Consider the following 21,163-nt stretch of genomic DNA (forward strand, 5'->3'; position numbering starts at 1 on the left):
ATCCAGAAATATTTTTAAAGAAGGCAAATATAATCATGCAGTGAAAGAAAAGTTGTGGGGTAAGGAGAAACCTGATTAAGAAAAAAAGGAGGACAACTAATGAAGGCTCAAAGCAGAAAGCAAGAAATTATTCCAGAAGGATGGAAAATGTAGTTAGAGAACAAACCCATATTCAAGTCAGGAATATCTTCTGAATTATTGAAATCGGAATGACTCTCATATTCTATTAAAGAGGAAAAATGGTATTGGAATAAATATTAAAAGGAGTCAGAATCTAGGAGGCATTAATCTTGTCTGAATATTATTAGCTTCCTTTAGTGTACATATCTGTCCATCCTTTTCCACAAACTCTTATATTAACCCCCCACCCTACCAGTGCTTTCTACAGAGGAAATACCAGGAGGATTCTGGTTAAAAATATCAATGTATGTGTATATATATACACACACTCATAACTGAAGCTGTTTCTATAGCACAGCAGGATCATAGAGTGAAAAGTGAAAAGTTAAGCTAATAATTTACTAAGTTGATATTATTTGTGTTTAGTCATTAAGTTGTGTCCGATTCAGCGACCCCATGTACTGCAGCCTGCCAGGCTCTCCTGTCCGTGGGATTCTCCAGGTGAGAATACTGGAGTGGGTTGCTATTTCCTTCTTCAGGTGATCTTCCTGAACCAGGAGTCAAACCTGCATCTCTACATTGGCAGGCGGATTCCTTACCATTGAGCCATCAGAGAAGCCCAAGTTGATATTAGTTGTTCTAACTTCATTTCAGCCAATGTGATTTCAGCCTATCACGGTGCCAGGCCTATATTTGGGATTGACAATAGGTGAGACCTAGTTCCTGTCTTCAAACAGCTGACCACTTTGGGCTGGGACTTAATAGCTTCATGAGATGCTGAGTTTTCCCCCCCAAAATAGAAAAAGAGCCAGAGGTCGATTGTGAGGGGCTGGGGGCAGTGAAAAAAATCTGCCTGGGAGCATCAGGGAAGATGACATGTGAATAAGGCCTTAGAGGATATAAAGGATGGTTTCAAATGAAAAAGCTAAGAGGAGGGAGAAACCGCATGAGTAAAGGCAGGCAAGTAAGGAAGACCATGTCTCATTGGAGGAGATGTGAAGAGACCAATGTAGGAGAAAAATGGAGGCAGAGTTTGGCCTTTCTCTTGGAGATGGTGGCACATCATTAGAGGATATTTTAATTTTTTAAAGTAAAAGATTGACATGTACTGGTCTAGTGACAGTTCAGAGGACAAATTGAAGCTGGGAGCAGGGTAACCATTTAGGAAGCTACAAGAATAATCCCGATCACAACTCTTAAAGAGTAGAACTGGGGAAGTCATAGAGGGTTTAGCAAGAAGAGAACTAATGTAAAGGAAATTTCTGATTTTAAAATCAACAGAACTTGATACCTTTATGCTGAGATGGTAGAGAAGAACAGAGATTCAGAGTTGGCTATCTGTGCAATACAGAAATCATTGCAGTGTGAGGGAGGCAGGAATGGGCTGTCCTTTGGTTTTGTTTTATTTTGATGGTAGGGGTAGCTGTTGTCAAGATGATGATGGGTTTGATTTGTTTTTTATTAGCTGGGCTTCCCTGGTGGCTCAGCAGTAAAGAATCTGCCTGCAATGCAGAAGTCACAGGAGACATGGGCTCGATCCCTGGGTTGGGAAGATCCCCTGGAGGAGGAAATGGCAACCCACTCCAGTATTCTTGCCTGGAGAATCCCTATGGACAGAGGAGCCTGGGGGGCAACAGTCCATGGGGTTGCAAAGAGTTGAACATGACTGAAGCAACTTAGCATGACATCATTTCAGTAGTCATAAACCATAAGTTTGACTTTTGGGGAGTTACATCATTCCATGAGTTTCAACACATTTATTTATACATTCATGTAACCACCGCCACTATCAGGATACAGAATAGCTCCATCACCCTCAAACAGTCTCTTGTATTGTCTCTGTAGTCCAGTCTCCTCCCTGCTCTCACCAACTCCTAACCCTTGGCAACTAGCGACCTGTTCACCATTCCTGTACATTTGTCTTTTCCAAAATGTCACGTAAAATAATCACATATTATGTAACTTTTGAGGTTGACTTCTTGCACTCAGCATTCATCCCAAACATGTGCATCAGTGGTTTGTTGGCTTTTATTTTTTTATTATTATTTTTCTTTTTTATTTAAATTTTTATTTTTACTTTATTTTAATTTACAATACTGTATTGGTTTTGCCATACATTGACATGAATCTGCCACGGGTGTACATGAGTTCCCAAACATGAACCTCCCTCCCACCTCCCACCCCATATCATCTCTCTGGATCATCCCCGTGCACCAGCCCCAAGCATCCTGTATCCTGCATCGAACATAGACTGGCGATTCGTTTCTTACATGATAGTATACATGTTGTATTCTACGGGATGGATGTACCACAGGTAGTCTGGCCATTCACTTTTGAAGGACATTTCGACTGCTTTCAGTTTGGGGGAATTGTGACTAGAGCTGTTATACATATTTATTTTTCCTCTCAGCAGAGATATAGTTTTTCTCATTATTTTAAAAAGGAAGGGTAAAATATGCATAGAATAAAATGTTGCCATTTTCAATAAAAACATTTCACTAAGTGTACAGTTCAGGGGCATTAAAAGCATCTTTGTGTAGGTCTTTATGTGAACATGTGTTTTCATTTATCTAGGGTGAGGAAGCGGGAGTGAGATCACGCAGCCATTTGAGTAAGTATATCTTTAAATTGATAAGAAACTGCTAAACTCTTTTCCACAGTGGTTGTGCCATTCTGCATTCCTACTATCAGTGGATGAGAGTTTCAGTTGCTTCATATTCTTGCCAGGAGTTGGTCCTGGGGATTTTTTCCCCAGCCTAATAGGGTGTAGTGATAGCTCACTGTGGTTTTAATTTGCATTTCTTTAATTGCTAATGATCTTGAGAACCTTTTCATGTTGTTACTTTTGTCAAGTGTTTGTGAAGTGTCTCTTCAAATCCTTTGCACACTTTAAGACTGGATTTTAAATTTTAAAATTTGTGCTTATGTTGATTTTTTTTAGAGATGTTTCTATATTTTGTATATAAGTCATTCAGTGGATATATGATTTCCAAATATTTTCTCCCAGCTAGTAGCTTGACTTTTCATGTATTTTGCTTAGGAAAAGTTTTAAATTTTGATCAAGGACAATTTATCAGTTTTTCTTAAATAGCTTGAGTTTTTGATGTCATATCTAAGAACTCTATGTAACATAAGGCTTCAAAGATATTTCTCTTCTGTGGTTTTCTAAAAGTTTTATAATTTTACATTATTTATAATCCATTTATTTTAAATTAATTTTTATCGGTTATAGTAAAATGGGATTTAGAAATTTGAATTCTAGTTGTTCATTAACAGTTTATAGAAGTACAATCTTTTTTTTTGTATGTTGACCTTGAATCCTATGACTGTACCAAACTCACTTATTCTAAAAGGATTATTTTGGTTGTGTTGATTTCTTGGGATTTTTCTGTGCTCATATCATCTGTAAATGTGCACCATTTTATTTCTTCCTTCTAATCTGGATGTCTTTCATTTCTGCTTCTTGAGGAAATACTCTGCTGAGTACTCACATTTGATATCTTGTGAACTATGAGATTTTCCACTCTGGCTATTGGGAATCATCCATTATTTCTGGTAGGCGGTGAGACCTAGGCATTGTTCCTTCTAATCCTTTTGCGTGTTCTCTGCCAACTCTGGTAATTTCTTCATATACCTGTAAGATCAGTTCTCAACTGAATGATCCTTCTCTGGAGTTTGCTGTCCATGCAGCCCTCTCTCCTGGCACCTTCACCTCCTTTGCCTTCTTGGACTTTCCCTCTGTGCCCTCAGCTCAGGGAACCTGCCGGCTCTGCCTCAGTTCCCCTTCCTATATCAGTGACCTGATATCTTTCTGCAGACAGTAAGCTGGGGTGATCAGATAATAAGGCTTATCTGTATTCGTTGGGTGATGGTAACATGCAGGTTATTGCCCTAGAAATGTTTGCAAAAGTTTCTGGAAGAGGTCAGTTGAGCACAAGAGAACAAGGATCTACTGGATTACTTCACCAGTAAGGAATCTGCAGCTTCTGAGCATGAGTGGATGAAAACTGTGAGTCACATTCCAAGAATCTCAGTAAAATGGGAACGGCAGTATCATCACTGTCGTCATCATCTTCACCACTGTTACTTCACAGAGCTCTTACTCTGAGATGAGACAGGAGTCTCCTGTGCATTATGGCGTTCAAGCCTGGTGGTGGCCATGAAGACGTTTCTCTCCGATCGCCAACCTGTGGAGCCGTCATCGAGTAACAGTCCCGCCTCCTGGCGTCCTGTCTGCTTTGTCTGCTGGGCTTGCCACCGCCTTCTCCAGTCAGTGACCCAGCACAGCATGGATGCTAGCGCATGCCCGTTATTATGGGATACAAGTGCCTTTGACTCCAAGGCTCCGCACTGACCTTGCTGACACCTCCTTAGAGCTGTGCTGCCGTCTAATACTGTCCCTGCTCCAGGCCCCTTGTTCCCTTCTTGTCTCCGCAGCATCAGTCAGTCCTGCCTTCTGCTCGGACACCTCTTCTCCTTTAGCTCCTCGCTTTCCCTTGCAGGCAGTTTCCTCATTCAGGCTCTGGCAGCACCATCTTGGTCTCTGCTTCTCAGAGTGTCTGAAATAACATTCCTGAAATAACTCTAGGAGGCAGGAATACTCTTTGTTATAAACTAAATTGTGTCCCCCTAAAATCCCCCTGTATTGAAGTCCTAATCCCCAATTTGACTGTATTTGGAGATACAGCCTTTTTAGGAGGTTATTAAGGTAAAATGAGGTTGTGCGGGTGGGGCCATAGTCTGGCAGGGCTGATGTCCTTAGAAGAAATGAGAAACCAGAGATCCCCTCTCACTGTGTGCAAAGGAGAGACCATGTGTGGATGCAATGAGAAGGCGGCCACCTGCAAATCAGGCAGAGACTCACCAGAAACCACCCCTACTGGCAGCTTGAACTTGGGCTTTAGAACTGTAAGAAACTAAACATCTCTTATTCCAGCCACCCAGTGTGTGGTATTAATCCAGGAAGCCTAATGAACTATCATTGCACCCCTTTTACAGGTATTGGATACTGAAGACTGGGTCACACAATTATTATTGGCTGATCCAATAGTAGATCCTAGGCCAGGGTGGCTATGAATTTAGCCCATCATAGCTGAGCTGTCTTGTCACTCTCTGAGCCTTGGAGGATGGGGAGATGTGTTCCCTGTGGGTAGGGACTCTAAACACAGATGATTTTAGAGGGAAGCTTGGAAAGAGGTGGAAGGGAGCTTGGAGAACTCTCACTCTGCCTCCTGGCTTGAGTGGGAAAGCAGCCTTTACTTACAAGTGAAGCCATTTCTCTAGGTTGAGAGGAGCATTTGGAGGCAAGCATGGGGTATCTAAGTGACATTTCTTGTTGAGCTCTTAGAAATGCCATGGAAGAATCTGAGTGTTTGAACAGAAGAAAAAATACTTTGCACTTAAGAAGGTTCCTGGAGATAAGACTTTGTTTCTGTGCACCATTAGGTGTCAACATGTGGGGCCATGAACAGCCTAGCAGAAGTAAGTCACCATATGTGGCTGCAAGGAGGCCTGCACTGAATTGTAGCAAGAAGCATTTGAAAGCCAGGGGAATGTGAGCCCACAGACCAAAGTGTGGGAAAAACCCTCTTTGTGAACTTCTGAAAATGTTTAGCAGGAGTGCCAATACTGAGGAAATTCCAGCTGTTGGTGCCTAGACATAATATCTGAGCAGTTACTGACTTTCACTTTTCATGACAATGTTTTTGTGCCTTGTAGACACAGCTAAGATGTGATGAATGTAAATAACGTACTTCATGTTGTCATATCTTGCCGAGTTGCTTTAAGCTCAACATCAGCAAAATCCATCTTGTTTAAGTAGAGTTTTCAATACTTATTTGCTTTTGTAGTACAGAGATAAGTTATTTTGCTTGTAAGATGATTTGATAAAAAAAATAGCTTATTTCATGAGGAAAAAATGATGTGTTAGATATTGTTTTATGTCCCCGTGTCTCGTCATCTTTTAGGCAGATAGAAATGTGATCCTCAGTGTCACTTTTAAACTCCTGCTGTAAAAACTACACCAGTTCATCCATCAGTGATAGAGATAGTTTGAGGAGAAATTACATTCCTTTGACTAAAGGAGTCCAAATGTTGTTGTATTTAAATATATAACTTCCTGGAAAATTTGATGTGGGTGGTGTGTGTGTATGTGTGTGTGTGTATGTGCACGTATATTGCTGTTAGTAAACAGGAAGGCTTTGAAATGATACACTACAAGGACTGAAATCCAGATTCTCTCATAGTTTCTATTTGAGTGGGTTTTATTTTGTTAGTGTTCTTATCCTCTTCATTACAGAGTCCTAAATTAATTACCCCACTCTTTTTTTAAAAAAGATATTCTGAAGTGGTACCCCACAGACATAATGTTATGACAATGGAATTTCAGTTCTTTGGTTGACTGCTTGCAAAATTTTGTTTGGACAAGAATGCAGGACACTGGCTTTTTAACACAGCGTATAGCTTCTTTCTTTCTTTTTTTTTTTTTTTAAGAAATTACTTGTGGGAAAATAGTTGAGGGTATCTTATTAATGATTTTTCCTCTTGAATTGTTTATTTCCCACCCTATCCTTCAGCTCTTTGTAACTAAAAACGAGCTCCAGTTCCTCATCTTGGTTACAGTGGTTTAGATGTTTGTTGGTATGTGAGTTTGTTTAGAAAAGTTTGTGTGATTTCTCTTCTTTTTTTCTTTTTTCCGCCCAGTGATCTCAGTTTGCTAAACATTGCATAATTTTTAAAAAATGTAGTAGATTATTCTTTGGCCTCCCTAAAGTTTGTAGTCATTGCTGTTTTTTACTTCAGTCACTTAGATTATTTTATGAAACCAGTCCAACCCCCAAAGTTGTTTGTTTTTGGCTTTGACCCTTGGTGGAGGTGGGCTCTGATATTTATGAACTTTGATTATTTTCTGTTTTATGTAGGCAAGGACCTGAGAATTTTCAGCAGTTTCCCTGCAGTCATGGAAAACTATATTCAATGAAGCCCTTGCCATACACTGCTTAGTCTGAAATTCTCTTTGATGTACAGAACTCTGCAAATGGTTCTTGGCCAAGAATTGAGGCAGTTCATTGCAGGGGAGTGGTAGGAAACACAGGAGCATAGGTGATTGACTCTTAAAAAGGAAGATCTTAAGAAAGATCATTTGGTCCTGAAGTACCAAATATGTGGCATGAATACCACTACTCTTCCCCTCCATGCCCAGAGCAGACATCACTATCAATCGTGTCTCTTTCTATCGAGTCAGCATAGCCACATGATCTTCCAACATGGTATCCCAGGGCTTCTGTCGAAATGCCAGTGGCATTGGCATATGAGATGGAATCTCTATCAGTAGATTGTATTATATAGTTATAAACACCTGGACACACAGGGAAGTTCTGAGCAAGGCTGAAGAACATTGGAATTAAGAGCAGAGGCTCAAGAGTAAAATGATGTGAGCCATACCACTTGTTGGCTGTGTGATTTGAGGCAGAGTTCTTCATTTTTGTGAGCCTGTTTCCTTGCCAGTAAAGTGTGGATTATTATAGAGGCTACATCATAGGACTGCTGGAAAGGTTGAACTAAAATAATTCCCAGCATTGCTCAATAAATGTGAGATAACCATTTGAGATATCATTAGTAGGGACAGTTTCTTGTTTGTGATTATTACAAAGCTACTTAGGACTAATCTGGGTTTCTCAACTTAAGCATTACTGAAATTTAAATGGTCACATACTTAATTGTTATAGCAGCTGTCCTGTGCCTTGTAGGATAATGTTCATCCCTGACCTCTACCCACTAGATGCCAGTAATCCCATCCCACATTTGTCCCAAATGTGACAAATATCTCTAGACTTTCCCAAATGTCCCTTTGGGGCAAAATTGTCCCAGTTAAGAACCACTGGACTAGACACAAGTTCACGTATAGATTGTGTGCATGAGTGTGTGTGTTTATATTTTGTCCAGGTTTATTGAGACATATGGACCCATTGTGTAAGTCTGAGGTGTACAGTGTAATGATTATATATATATGCATATACTGGAAAGTGATTACCATGTTAAGATAACATGTTGATCACATCAGATAGTTACAGTTTGTGTGTGGGTGTGTGTGTAGTGGCAGCTTTTAAAATCTACTCTCCTAGATACTTTAAAATGCACAATACAGTATTGTTAACTGTAGACACAATATCATACATTCCCTGGAGCTTACTCATTTTATAACTTGAAGTCTGTACCCTTTGACCAACAGTACCTATTCCCCCATCCCTGGAGGCCACCAGGCTGTTCTCTGTTTTTACGAGTTTTGGTTTTTTAGATCCCACATGTAAGTAAGATGATACAGGCTGGACCTTTAAGTTTGGCTTAGTTCACTTAGCATAACACCCTTAAAATTCATCCATGTTGTGATAATGTCACAATTTCTTTTTTATTGTTGACTAGTATTCGCGTGTGCGTATACTGTATTTTATTTACTTATTCATTTGTTGGTGGACACAAGTTGTTTCTATTTCTTGGCTATTGTAAATAGTGCTGCAATGAACATATGGCTGAAGATATGTCTCAGAGGTAGTGATTTTATTTCCTTTGGATGTATGTATTCCCAAAGCTAGAATTGCTGGATTATATAGTAGTTCTTCTTTTAATTTTTAAAAGTAATCTCTCTACTGTTTTCCATAGGAGCTATAGTTTTGGGTTTTTTTTTTTCACATTAATATACTTGTGCCTGAACCCATTGTCAGAGATACTGATTATTTTGGCTTTGTCTCTAAGCTCCAGGAACTTAAAAAAAATTTTTTTTTTTTTTGTTCCTGTGGCTTTGACATTCCTGCCTTCATGTCAGGCTACAACTTTTTCAATTTACCATCCTGGGTACAGTTTTGAATAGCAGATTAATAGCTCCAAGTTTTAATTATGTTTTTGTAATAGAATTTACAGTAACTTCAAGGAAAATGTTCACAATATAAGTTTCAGTGATAACAGCTATATTCTAAATTGTATAATAATAATAACGGGTATAATTAATTCACGTACTTACTGTGTGTTAGATGCTAGGCTGTGGACTTAATGCTCCTCCTGTTATTTCATTGTGACAGTGCAGAAAGGAAGCACTATTTTTGCCATTTTACAGATGATGGAACAGAGACACAGACAGCTTTGCCCAAGGTCCCAAAGCTACTAAGTGGCAGAATAGGGCACCAATGCTAGGCTTTTTGTCTATGGTACAGACAAAAACATGCATGCTGGAGAAAGATCTAGAAGAATGTGTGCCCAGATGTTTACTTTGATTATCTATAGATGACAGGATTATGGGTATTTTTTAATATACTTAGTGTTTTGCACATTTTCTACTTTGTACAGTCATTAATTTCTTAAAGTATTAAAAAACAAAGTTAAAATTATGCAGTCCTGGGACTTTTATAAAGCAAGTGATTATATTTACCACAGTTTACTTCCCATTTATTTGGTCTTGCTTATGATTGATTGAAAAACAATAGGAGTTACCTTTGAATTTTTTATTTTGGATACCATAATGGAAACATGCAGCCCCCTTAATGTAATACGTAGCTATTTAGAAGTGGGGGTTATACACATCTGTAAGGTGCTTTTCCCAGATAAGTTTGTTTTGTTAGGTAATCATATGGAATTGTAAAATAACCAAGATCCAAAAGAATGTTGTTCTTCAAGATTTTCAGCCGTAGGAAATTACATGCTGTTTCAAAGATGCTACCAGTGAAGCATCTTCTCTTGAATTTCACTTTTGATTATGGCCTTTAAAGCTACTTTCTGAACCAGACAAGAAAACCAGGCTTCATTATTCAGCAAATGCCAGGAGCTACCTGCTTGATTGCCCCCCAAGGCATGCTCTGAATTTCTATTTGGTCATTTTCAAATATCAAACAGAGCCACGTGGGTAAAATTTACCATAAGAGGCAGTGCTTTACCTAATGTCTTGTTTTCTCATGGAAATTCCAAAAACGGAAATCGAAATGGGCTTTGATGAATGGAATCATTGTGAGCATAAGTGCATAGACCCTTACGGCGACGACTTCCACGTGTGCTGCATTCGTGTGATGCACAAGTCCAAATGTTTGTGTTCATTTGCATTATTTTAGAGCTCTCCATCACGGCTCTCAGATCTTAATACGGTATTTGCCTGGCTTTATTCACCATGGCATATGTTTCCAATTTTAAATAACTTTGAAGGATTCCTGTGTGTCTGCTGTTAAAATTAAGAGGTCTTGGTGACTCTGGGGTCCAGGTGAAACTTCATCTAAAAGAATATGTGTAAGTACATATGTTGAGCTAGGAGACATAAAGGTCACCAGAGGCCCAAGGTTTTACTTTGTTAGATCTGACATGCAAGACTGGGCAGTGGTGGAATCCCAAGTGGGTGGTGACTACCCCTGCCCCTCCCGCCCCTCACCCCCCTACAGGTACTCTCGCAAAGCTTCTCCTGGGGTATCCATGAGCTCTCTGTCAGCACATCCACATTCTTGTCTTTGGAACTCCTGTTAAGGAAAACTTCATTTCTGCCTGAATCTCTCCTTTCTAAGTTCAGTGTCATTATCAATATTTTACATGAAGGAAGGAAAAGCCAAAAGAGATGGGAGTCTTTGATGATAGGGTGATCTTGTCACTTGATCATTGATTTGTTTGGTCATTCATTCATTCAAAGATTTAAGTGCCCGTTACAGGCTACTGAGGAATATGCAGTGCACAAAAGAGACAGATCTCTGTCTTCACAGAGCTTATTTCTAGGGAAGGAGACAGATAATGCATGAGTAAATAAATCAGGAAACAGAACTGTACATAGTAATTTTGAAGGAAGAGGAGGGGGAGGGGTGTATCTGGACAAGGTCAGGGAATGTTTCTCTGAGTAGGTGATATTTCAGCTGAGACCCCAAGGCTGGAAAGAGCTAGCCATGCACACAGTCTGAAGAAGAAGATCATGCCAGGCAAATTGAAGGCTCCAGTGCTCCTTGCACATCATAAAAGACATGGAGTAATTGTACAGTCAATACATCAAACAGGTATAAAGTAATACTAGCCTAAATAAAGCTTTCCTGACATAGGTAAATTTTCAAAGCATGTGTAAGGACACAGGCTTCCCCAGTGGCTCAGTGGTAAAGAATCCACCTGCAGTGCAGGAGATTCAGGAGACGTGGGTTTGATCCCTGGGTCAGAAGGATCCCCAGGAGGAGGAAATGGCAACCCACTCCAGTATTCTTGCCTGAGCAATCTCATGGACAGAGGAGCTGGGGGGGCTACAGTCCATAGGGTCACCGGACACCACTGAGCACACGCGCATGAGACAGGATGGTGATCTAAACTCTATTTTCTTTCACAATAAACCAGAAAAGCCAGTTTCCACATGGGCACGTAACCAAGGGCTGTTGTAGGAGTTAAAACTGAGAGAGAAGCCAGGGTCTTCCGCTTTAAGATTCCCTTTGCCCTAGAAAAATCTGGCTTTACTGGATATTGGAACAGAGCATTTTTTGAATGTGTGTGTTTGCTCTGCTCACATGATTTTTTTTCCCCAGAAGGAGACCAAACTGTTTATAGGAAAGATAGAAACAAACAAACAACTGGGTAATACGCTTCTAAACACTGAGAAACATGTGACCTTCCAGCCAGCACAGAGGTCCAGCGGGTAAACAGCAGGCCAGCCATGCTTGAGGCTTTTGGAACACACATGCTTCTGTTTCTTTGGGGATGACAATGTAAACTATACAGACCGTTATCGTCTCTTCTTCAGGATTCTAACTTCTGAATGCTGACCCAGAAAATGCACAGTTTGTTCCCCTGGAGCATAAGATTCATGCTGCCCCGACACCTGCTGGAAGGATGAAAGAAGATTTGATTGGCCCCTTCTACCTTTTGCTGTTCTGTGTCCTAAGACAAGCATCCAGAAGAGGCTATTTTCTGTTGCCTGGAGGAGAGACTGGTTCTGTTGTGCCAATTGGAGTCTTGTAGATATGCCAGAGTCATAATCTTCCCTCCTCCATTTCTCTCTAGGCCCTGAACTCTTTTCAGTGGAATGCCACAGTTTACTTGGAACTAAGAGATGAGTTCTTGCTCTTTCACTCTCTTTCTTTCTCTCTCTCTCTCTCCCTGCTCCCCATCTCCTAAAAACAAAAATTTTGGTGTCATTCGGTTCTTTTACTCCTTTTAGCACCTCTGTCCTTTTAGCTAAGCTGGTAACTCAGATTACAGAGTGCCCTACTCTTTCCACTGTTGGTAAATCAACCTTCAGGTTCCTTTGTGGTAGGTTCTTAATGCCCATCTTACCATTATTACTCATTTTTCCCCCTATTATTACCCACTGTCTCAAAATATACAGAAGTTTGATTTGGAATTTTCTTACAGTTTAAGTGATAACTTTAGTTTTCTTTTTGGCTGTGCTGGGTCTTGGTTGTTTCATGCAGCCTTTCTTTAGTTGCAAACAGCAGAGGCTACTCTTCATGGTGCTGCCTAGACTTCTCATTGCAGCAGCTTCTCTTGTTGCAGAGGATGGGCTCTAGAGTGCATGGGCTCAGTAACTGTGGCACACAGGCTTAGCTGCTCCGCACCATGTGGGATCCTTCCAGACCAGAGACAGAACCCATGTTCCCTGCACTGGTAGGTGAACTCCCAACCAGTGGACCACCAGCGGGGTCCCCTAAGTGATAACTCTTAACAGGAGATACCGTTTTTGCTGACTTGGTCAGTTTATATTGGTAGCTACCGCTTTTAGTTTCTTCTAAAAAAATGTTCTGTTGATAAATTATGCATAATTCATGGAGAAATTAACCACAATGTAAGCTCCATGAGGACAAGGATTTTCATCTTTTTTTTACTCTTTCCTTATGTCTCATGTAGTGCCTGGTACACAGTTTAGCAAGGAGTGAATATTTGCTTTGTGAATGGCTGAATGAAATTGACATCAGCCTTGCATGTGTAAGGGAGGGGCCCTTGCAGATGCCCACTTCTGCTTCTCATAAGCTTCCTCCAACGTTAGAATGAATCCTTAGAGTCACATTAGATGTAAAATCATCAGGATGCCAAGGTTAGCAAAAATCTTGGAAACAAACATTTGTTTTTTTCCCCCAAGCTGTTCTATGAATCTAGTAATCATTCAGACACTTCCATCGTTGATCATTAAAACAGCAAGCTGGGCTACATAAGTTGTTCAGGAGCTGTGAAGAGAGTGGATGAGCTAGTACTGAAAAGGTGGACTTAGTGACAGTCACTGGCCCCTCCACACAATCCACTGTTCTGAAGCTCCCTGCACGTGAGATGCAAATGCCCTTGGATTCCCAGAAGAAGGGGAATTTTAATTAGGAATCCAGGTGAAGTTTCTGCCTGGTGTAAATCCTATGCATCATCTTAAGAGATGCAGCAACTTAGAGTTCTGACTCTGTTCATTGCCACTTCCTTTATTGCATTTTGGTTTTAGACTGGCAGAAAGCTGACTGCATATATGACATTGCTTGTAGAGTCCCGGACTCTGATAGTTAGTGTGCTTGATTGTGATGGAATGAGGGCTGTGCCAAACCTCCTTTTCTCAGAAACTATAAAAGCAGTGACAAACCTAAACAGCATATTCAAAAGCAGAGACATTACTTTGCTGACAAAGGTCCATCTAGTCAAAACTATGCTTTTTCAGTAGTCATCTATGGATGTGAGAGTTGGACCATAAAGAAAGCTGAGCGCCAAAGAATTGATGCTTTTGAACTGTGGTGTTGGAGAAGACTCTTGAGAGTCCCTTAGACTGCAAGGAGATCCAACCCGTCCATCCTAAAGGACATCAGTCCTGAATTTTCATTGGAAGGACTGGTGCTGAAGCTGAAGCTCCAATACTTTGGCCACCTGATATGAAGAACTGATTCCATTAGAAAAGACCCTGATGCTGGGAAAGATTGGGGTCAGGAGGAGAAGGGGACGACAGAGGATGAGATGGCTGGATGGCATCACGGACTCAATGGACGTGAGTTTCAGCAAGCTCTGGGAGTTGGTGAAGTACAGGGAAGCCCTGCATGCTGCAGTCCTTGGGGTTGCAGGGTTGGATACAACTGAGCAACTGAACTGAATAAAGAGGTTTATACAGACAGCAAAAATAATACTTGGAGCTGAATGCGGCTCAGATCATGAATTCCTTATTACAAAAGTCAAACTTAAATTGAAGAAAGTAGGGAAAACCACTAGACCATTAAGGTATGACCTAAATCAAATCCATTACAATTTTACAGTGGAAGTGACAAATAGATTAAGGGATTAGATATGATAGAGTGCCTGAAGAATTATGGATGGAGGTTCATAACATTGTACAGAAGGCAGTGATCAAAACCATCCCCCAGAAAAAGAAATGCAAAAAGGCAAAATGGTTTTCTGAGGAGGCCTTACAAGTAGCTGAGAAAAGAAGAGAAGCGAAAGGAAAAGGAGAAAAGGAAAGATATATCCATCTGAATGCAGAGTTCTAAAGAATAGCAAGGAGAGATAAGAAAGCCTTCCTAAGTGATCAATGCAAAGAAATAGAGGAAAACAATAGAATGTTTAACGATAGAATAGAATAGAAAACAATCAAATGGTTCTATTGAAGAGAATAGATCTCTTCAAGAAAATTAGAGATACCAAGGGAACATTTTATGCAGAAAAATGGGCACAATAAAGAACAGAAACAGTATGGACCTAACAGAAGCAGAAGATATTAAGAAGTGACAAGAATACACAGAAGAATTATACAAAAAAGATCTGCATGACCCAGACAACCACAATGGTGTGAGCACTCACCTAGAGCTCGACATCCTGGAGTGCGAAGTCAGGTGGGCCTTAGGAAGCATCACTACGAACAAAGCTAGTGGAGGTGATGGACTTCCAGCTGAACTATGTCAAATCCTAAAAGATGATGCTGTTAAAGTGCTGCACTCAATATGCTAGCAAATTTGGAAAACCCAGCAGTGACCGACCACAGGGCTGGAAAAGGTCATTTTTCATTCCAATTCCAAGGAAGGGCAATGCCAAAGAATGTTCAAACTACCGCACAGTTGCACTCATTTCATATGCTAGCAGAGTAATGCTCAAAATACTGCAGGCTAGACTTCAACAGTACATGAACTAAGAACTCCCAAATGTCTAAACTGGATTTAGAAAAGGCAGAGGAACCAGAGATCAATTGCCAACATCCACTGGATCATAGAAAAAGCAAGAGAGTTCCAGAAAAACATCTACTTCTGTTTCATTGACTACACTAAAGCCTTTGTATGGACCACAACAAACTGTGGAAAATTCTTCAAGTTATGGGAATACCAGACCACCTTACCTGCCTCCTGAGAAGTCTCTATACAGGTCAAGAAGCAACAGTGAGAACCGGACATGGAACAACAGACTGGTTCCAAGTTGGGAAAGGAGTATATCAAGGTGTATATTTCACCCTGCTTATTTAACTTATAGGCAGAGTAAATCATGTGAAATGCCAGCTGGATGAAGGACAAACTGGAATCAAGATTGCTGGGAGAAATAGCATTAAACTCAGAAATGCAGAGGACACCACACTTATGGCAGAAAGCAAAGAGGAACTAAAGAACCTCTTGATGAAAGTAAAAGGGGAGAGTGAAAAAGCTGGCTTAAAACTCAACATCCAAAAAATGAAGATCATGGCATCCAGTCCCATCACTTCATGGCAAATAGATGGGGAAACAATGAAAACAGTGAGAGACTTTATTTTCTTGGGCTCCTAAATCACAGCAGATGGTGATGCAGCCATGAAATTAAGACGCTTGCTCCTTGGAAGAAAAACTGTGACCAACCTAGACAGCATATTAAAAAGCAGACATTACTTTGCTGGCAAAGGTCCATGTAGTCAAAGTTACGGTTTTCCCAGTAGTCATGTATGGATGTGAGAGTTGGACTATAAAGAAAGCTGAGCACTGAAGAATTGATGCTTTGAACTGTGATGTTGGAGAACGCTCTTGACAGTCCCTTGGACTGCAAGGAGATCCAACCAGTCCATCCTAAAGGAGATCAGTCCTGAATATTCATTGGAAGGACGGATACTGAAGCTGAAGCTCCAATACTTTGGCCACCTGATGCGAAGAACTGACTCATTGGAAAAGTCCCTGATGCTGGGAAAGATTGAAGGCAGGAGGAGAAGGGGATGACAGAGAATGTGATGGTTGCATGGCATCACTGATTCGATGGACATGAGTTTGAGCAAGTTCTGGGAGCTGGTGATGGACAGGGAAACCTGGTGTGTTGCAGTCCATGGTGTCAGAAAACGTCAGACGCAACTGAGCAACTGAACTGATAAAGAGGTTAGTGGTGGCTGAGCAAGGCTGTGGAGCCCACCTGGGGCTCTGTTCGAGTTACAGACAGCTTCATCTTGAGCCCCTCTATTTTGAAAGGAAAATGATTTGGTTACTCAGTTACCGATAGAAATTAGATTGATTTCTGCTTTTCCTTGTGGGGGAAGTTGTCATTTAAATGGCAGTGGCAGGGCAAGTTGGTGATCCAGAGGGAGTCCTACCTCTGCTCTGATGTTACCTGGAGTAGCATATTTAATCAGAGGGCAGTTTTGTGTCCCAGTGGACATTGGGCCAAGTCTGGAGACATTTTTGGCTCTGTTGACTGGGCAGTATGTGGGTACCAGTGGCATCTAGTAGGCAGAGGCCAGGAATGCCGCTAAACATTATACAATGTTCCCTGCCCCATCCCCAGCAAAGAATTATCTGGCCCCCAAAGTCAATCATGCCCAAGTTGTGAAACCTTGATTTGAAGGAACCCCACTCAGTTTTATGAGAATGTCCTTACCTGGTAAGGTGATTCTTCTATTGTTATTTTCTTGTTCTGACTTTTAAAAATCCCCATTGTATTCTTGCACCAAGAATTAGTGCATTGAAGGTGGCCCTGATTTCAGATATGGGTGGGGCAGGCAGAATGAGTGGCATGCCTTGAAAGACTCTGAGAACATCCGGACTTCCAATGTTCCTCCACATCAGAGCTCCAAGACCCAGAAATCTTTCCGTGAAAACTAGAGAAGCCCCCGCAGGGAGTCGGGATTCCGGGACCTAAGGGAGCTCTGCTCCTCTGAAATGCTTTGCTGACCGTTTGCTCTGTGCCCAGCTGAGTGTGTTCTCTGGGACCATCCTCAGCAGCTCAGTAAGATGCATGCCAATTCTACTGCCGCCTCACTGAGTCGCATAGGTGGGTTGGTTGCGAACCTGCCCCAAAGTGACACATCGCTGGGCATGGCACTGGGATTTTCCAGCCAGCTGTGTCTCATGCCCAGGACTTTGCCAGGAACCAAGACCTTACCCTCCTGAGCTCTGAGACATCTCAGCTGATCTTTCTATGACTGTTACCACCTGTGGAAAACAAGGAAGTTACTCTCAATGACTTCTGGGAATCTTTCATAAGGCTATGATGTCCATGTTTGTTTCTTTGTTTTATATGTTGCCCTCTTTAAAGGTTCCCCTTTAACATGGAAACAGAATTCATGATAGGTACTACCACTGGAAATCCCCATGGAAGGATTCCACACCTCACTGCATATCATAGCCAGGTGGTCAGCTTCTAAAAAGGTCTGTTTCCACAGTCTCTTACCAACACTGCTTTAGCTGGTTTGAAGTGGGCTCTGAGGATCCTTGTATTAACCTCCCGCCCACACCCTTAATCCTTGTATCAACCACACCGATTCTGATGCACAAGGTCTGAAGACCAGTATTGTAGCCCTTTTTGGGGGAGTTAGTTTAATCAATTGATTTCCTTTATGTAGGATACTGGCCACAGTGAAAGTTCAGAGTGTACTGGGTGATGGTGGTCCTCACATCTCTTAGGCCAACAGGGCTGTCTGTGACTCCTGTCCTCTGAGACTCACTCCCAGGGTATGTGTGTGACTGTGCTCAGTTGTGTTTGGCTCTTTGTTACCCTGTGCCCATGAGATTTCCCAGGCAAGAATACTGGAGTGGTTTGCCATTTCCTTCTCCAGGAGATCTTCCAGACCCAGGGATTGAACCCACATCTGCATTGCAGGTAGATTCTTTACCGCTTGAGCTGTCAGAGAAGCCCAGGTCAGGAATTCCCAAACCCTGCTGCAGATTAGACTCACTGGGAAGCTTTTAAAACTCCTCACTCCCAGATCATACTCCAGATCAGTGAAATCCCAATCCCTCTATTGGGAGTTGGCCTCCATATTTTTCTTTTCTCATCTGCAGATGATTCCCATGCTCAGCAGTTTGAGAACCACTGTCGTGGGTGTTGCAGATTCCATACCTTTGCCACTGCTGAATGTTCACCTGTAAGGCAAATCCACCCTCCCAGCTCCGCAGAAAGAAGTCTTACCTACTTAGTGAGATACATGGGCATCCCACTCTTTTTTTCCATTGTCCTTCCAGATGCTCCCTGCTCAGTCCTCTACTTTTCAAGCTGCTTTTAAGGTATTTATCTCACCACCTTGTTTTTGTCTCTTGCATGTCTTCATGAGGGAGATGGCATCTTCCATGAGGGAAGAGGCATCTAATATGTGTGGCTCTGGCCTGGTGGGAGCGGAAAGAGTAGAAGACGGTAGATGTGCAAGAGACAAGACAAAGATCAGTTGGACTTTCTGCCATGGCTTTCTTCATGACAGCAGAGGGAAAGTGATAAAATGGAGGAGAATAATAATAATAATAGTAATACAGGAGGTTGCCCTGGCACTAGACTCCTTGAACAAAATATCCTAGTAAAAATTTTCAACTCACTCACTTTTCTGGAGAGTAACAAAGAATCCTAAATAGAGTACCTTCCAAATAATTACATTTGATGGTTTGATATTTTGAAAATGTGACTTCTGCTGACACATGGAGAAATCATTCAGATTGCAAACCAACTTTCCTAACCAAAATGTTTGAAGTGACTAGTTAATACTTGGGAAGAAATTTAAGAGTAAGGAAAAGTACTCTCCGGGTCCCCCTTCTCTGTCTGTTTCCACTTTGCTCACTTAAGGGACGAACCCTGTCATTCTGGACTGACATGGGGCTGCGTTTTCCCAACAGTGGGAGTTGTATGGGAGCGGCCTGTGGCCTTGATGACCCCTGAAGCTATGCTTTGATTGGCCTACCTAAGACTTTACAACCAGGGACTGTTTGGGGAAAGATCTGGATTTCTTTGTCTCTCAAAAATGCAGAAGCGCTTTCTGACCTGAGCTTGCTTTTAAGGAGACAGCAGTCAGCCTCTGTCCCTTTCAGTTGAGACAAAGCGGAGTCGCTCAGGCGTGTCCGACTCTTTGCGACCCCATGGACTGTAGCCTACCAGGCTCCTCTGTCCATGAGATTTTCCAGGCAATAGTCCTGGAGTGGATTGCCATTTCCTTCTCCAGGGGATCTTCCTAACTCAGCGATTGAACCCAGGTCTCCTGCATTGTAGACAGACGCTTTACCGACTGAGCCACCAGGGAAGTTACGTGTGGTCAAATTACCACCGTCCCCACACCTCCCTAATTATACTCAACCAACTTCAGTGATTTGTCTGGTAGAGTTCTCTAGGTCATGGCATTAGCATCACCTCTTAAAACATAAGACATCAATTGCTGGGCCCCACCAATCTTCTGGAAGGAAGAGTTATCACTTTCCCATTTATTTATGTGTGTAGATATTATACACACATATTTACATCTACATGCATATATGTGTGTTGCTAAGTCGCTTCAGTTGTGTCCGACTCTTAGTGACCCCGTGGACTGCAGCCCACCAGGCTCCTCCATCCATGGGATTTTCCGGGCAGGAGCACTGGAGTGGGGTGCCATCGCCTTCTCCATATATGTGTGTAATTTTGTGTATATGTCTGTCAGTATGGGCTTCCCAGGTGGCACTAGTGGTGCAGAACCTGCCTGCCAAGGCAGGAGACATAAGAGACCTGGATTTGATCTCTAGGTTGGGAAGATCCCCTGGAGGAGGGCACGGCAACCCACTTCAGAATTCTCGCCTGGAGAATCCCATGGACAGAGGAATCTGGTGGGTGACAGTCCACAGCGCTGCCAAGAGTTGGGCACGACTGAAGTGACTTAGCATGCACCCTCGTTTGTCAATATGGATTCATGCATATTTATTTCATCCTTTGGGTTATAATCTATTGTCATTTCTTTTCTTGCTCACAGTGTCTCAATTTTGGGTATTGGGGAGCTCTTCAGGATTGGCCGTTATGGCTTTTCAGCGTCTCTCCACTCCATGCCATCGTTTTTTTGTTTCAGTGCGTCTTATAGCAATTTCTGGTACTACATGGTGTTCCAGGCTTATCTTGTATTTTCTCTACTCCATCACCAGAATTGACTAGTTCTCCAGGGAGTTCTGATTGGTTTTATTGGAGTGAAAGTGAAAGTCGCTCAGTCATGTCCGACTCTGTGGCCCCATGGACAATACAGTCCATGGACTTCTCCAGGCCAGGATACTGGAGTGGGTAGCCTTTCGCTTCTCCAGGGGATCTTCCCAACCCAGCGACTGAACCCAGGTCTCCTGCATTGCGGGTGGATTCTTTACAGCTGAACACAAGGGAAGCACAAGAATACTGGAGTGGGTAGCCTATCCCCCCTCCAGCAGATCTTTTCGACCCAGGAATTGAACCGGGGTTTTCTACATTGCAGGCAGATTCTTTACCAACTGAGCTATCAGGGAAAGAGGTTTTATTGAAGGAAGGTATTTAAAAGCCAAGATCTGAGTACTGGGTGTGCTTGTTGCTATTGGGATATCACTACTTCTTGCCTTTTGTCAATGGATACAGCTAAGAAATAAATCGGAGAAGGCAATGGCGACCCACTCCAGTACTCTTGCCTGGAAAATCCCATGGGTCGAGGAGCCTGATAGGCTGCAGTCCATAGGGTCGCTAAGAGTTGGACACGACTGAGTGACTTCACTTTCACTCTTCACTTTCATGCATTGGAGAAGGACATGGCAACCCACCCCAGTGTTCTTGCCTGGAGAATCCCAGGGACGGAGGAGCCTGGTGGGCTGCCGTCTGTGGGGTCGCACAGAGTCGGACACTACTGAAGTGACTTAGCAGCAGCAGCAGCAGCAGGAAATAAATGTATGCATGGTAACTGGGCCACCTGGCTCAG

The 21,163-nt window shown here is 42.1% G+C and overlaps 1 protein-coding gene across 4 annotated transcripts in view; it reads left to right on the forward strand.

Moving 5' to 3' along the window:
• The window catches only part of EIF4E3 (eukaryotic translation initiation factor 4E family member 3), a 524,749-nt gene that overhangs the window by 111,556 nt on the left and 392,030 nt on the right, over window positions 1–21,163 (forward strand). For 3 of the 4 annotated variants that reach the window (XR_011250848.1, XR_011250846.1, XR_011250855.1), the window contains exon 9: window positions 2,695–2,731. The gene's annotated coding sequence lies outside the window, so the exon portion shown is untranslated. Of the gene's footprint in view, window positions 1–2,694; window positions 2,732–4,015; window positions 4,130–21,163 lie in introns of all 4 variants that reach the window. The other variant, XR_011250847.1, reaches the window with a different exon arrangement.

The sequence above is a fragment of the Ovis canadensis genome, chromosome 19 (genome assembly GCF_042477335.2).
Source record: "Ovis canadensis isolate MfBH-ARS-UI-01 breed Bighorn chromosome 19, ARS-UI_OviCan_v2, whole genome shotgun sequence".
NCBI classification, from domain to species: Eukaryota; Metazoa; Chordata; class Mammalia; order Artiodactyla; family Bovidae; genus Ovis; species Ovis canadensis.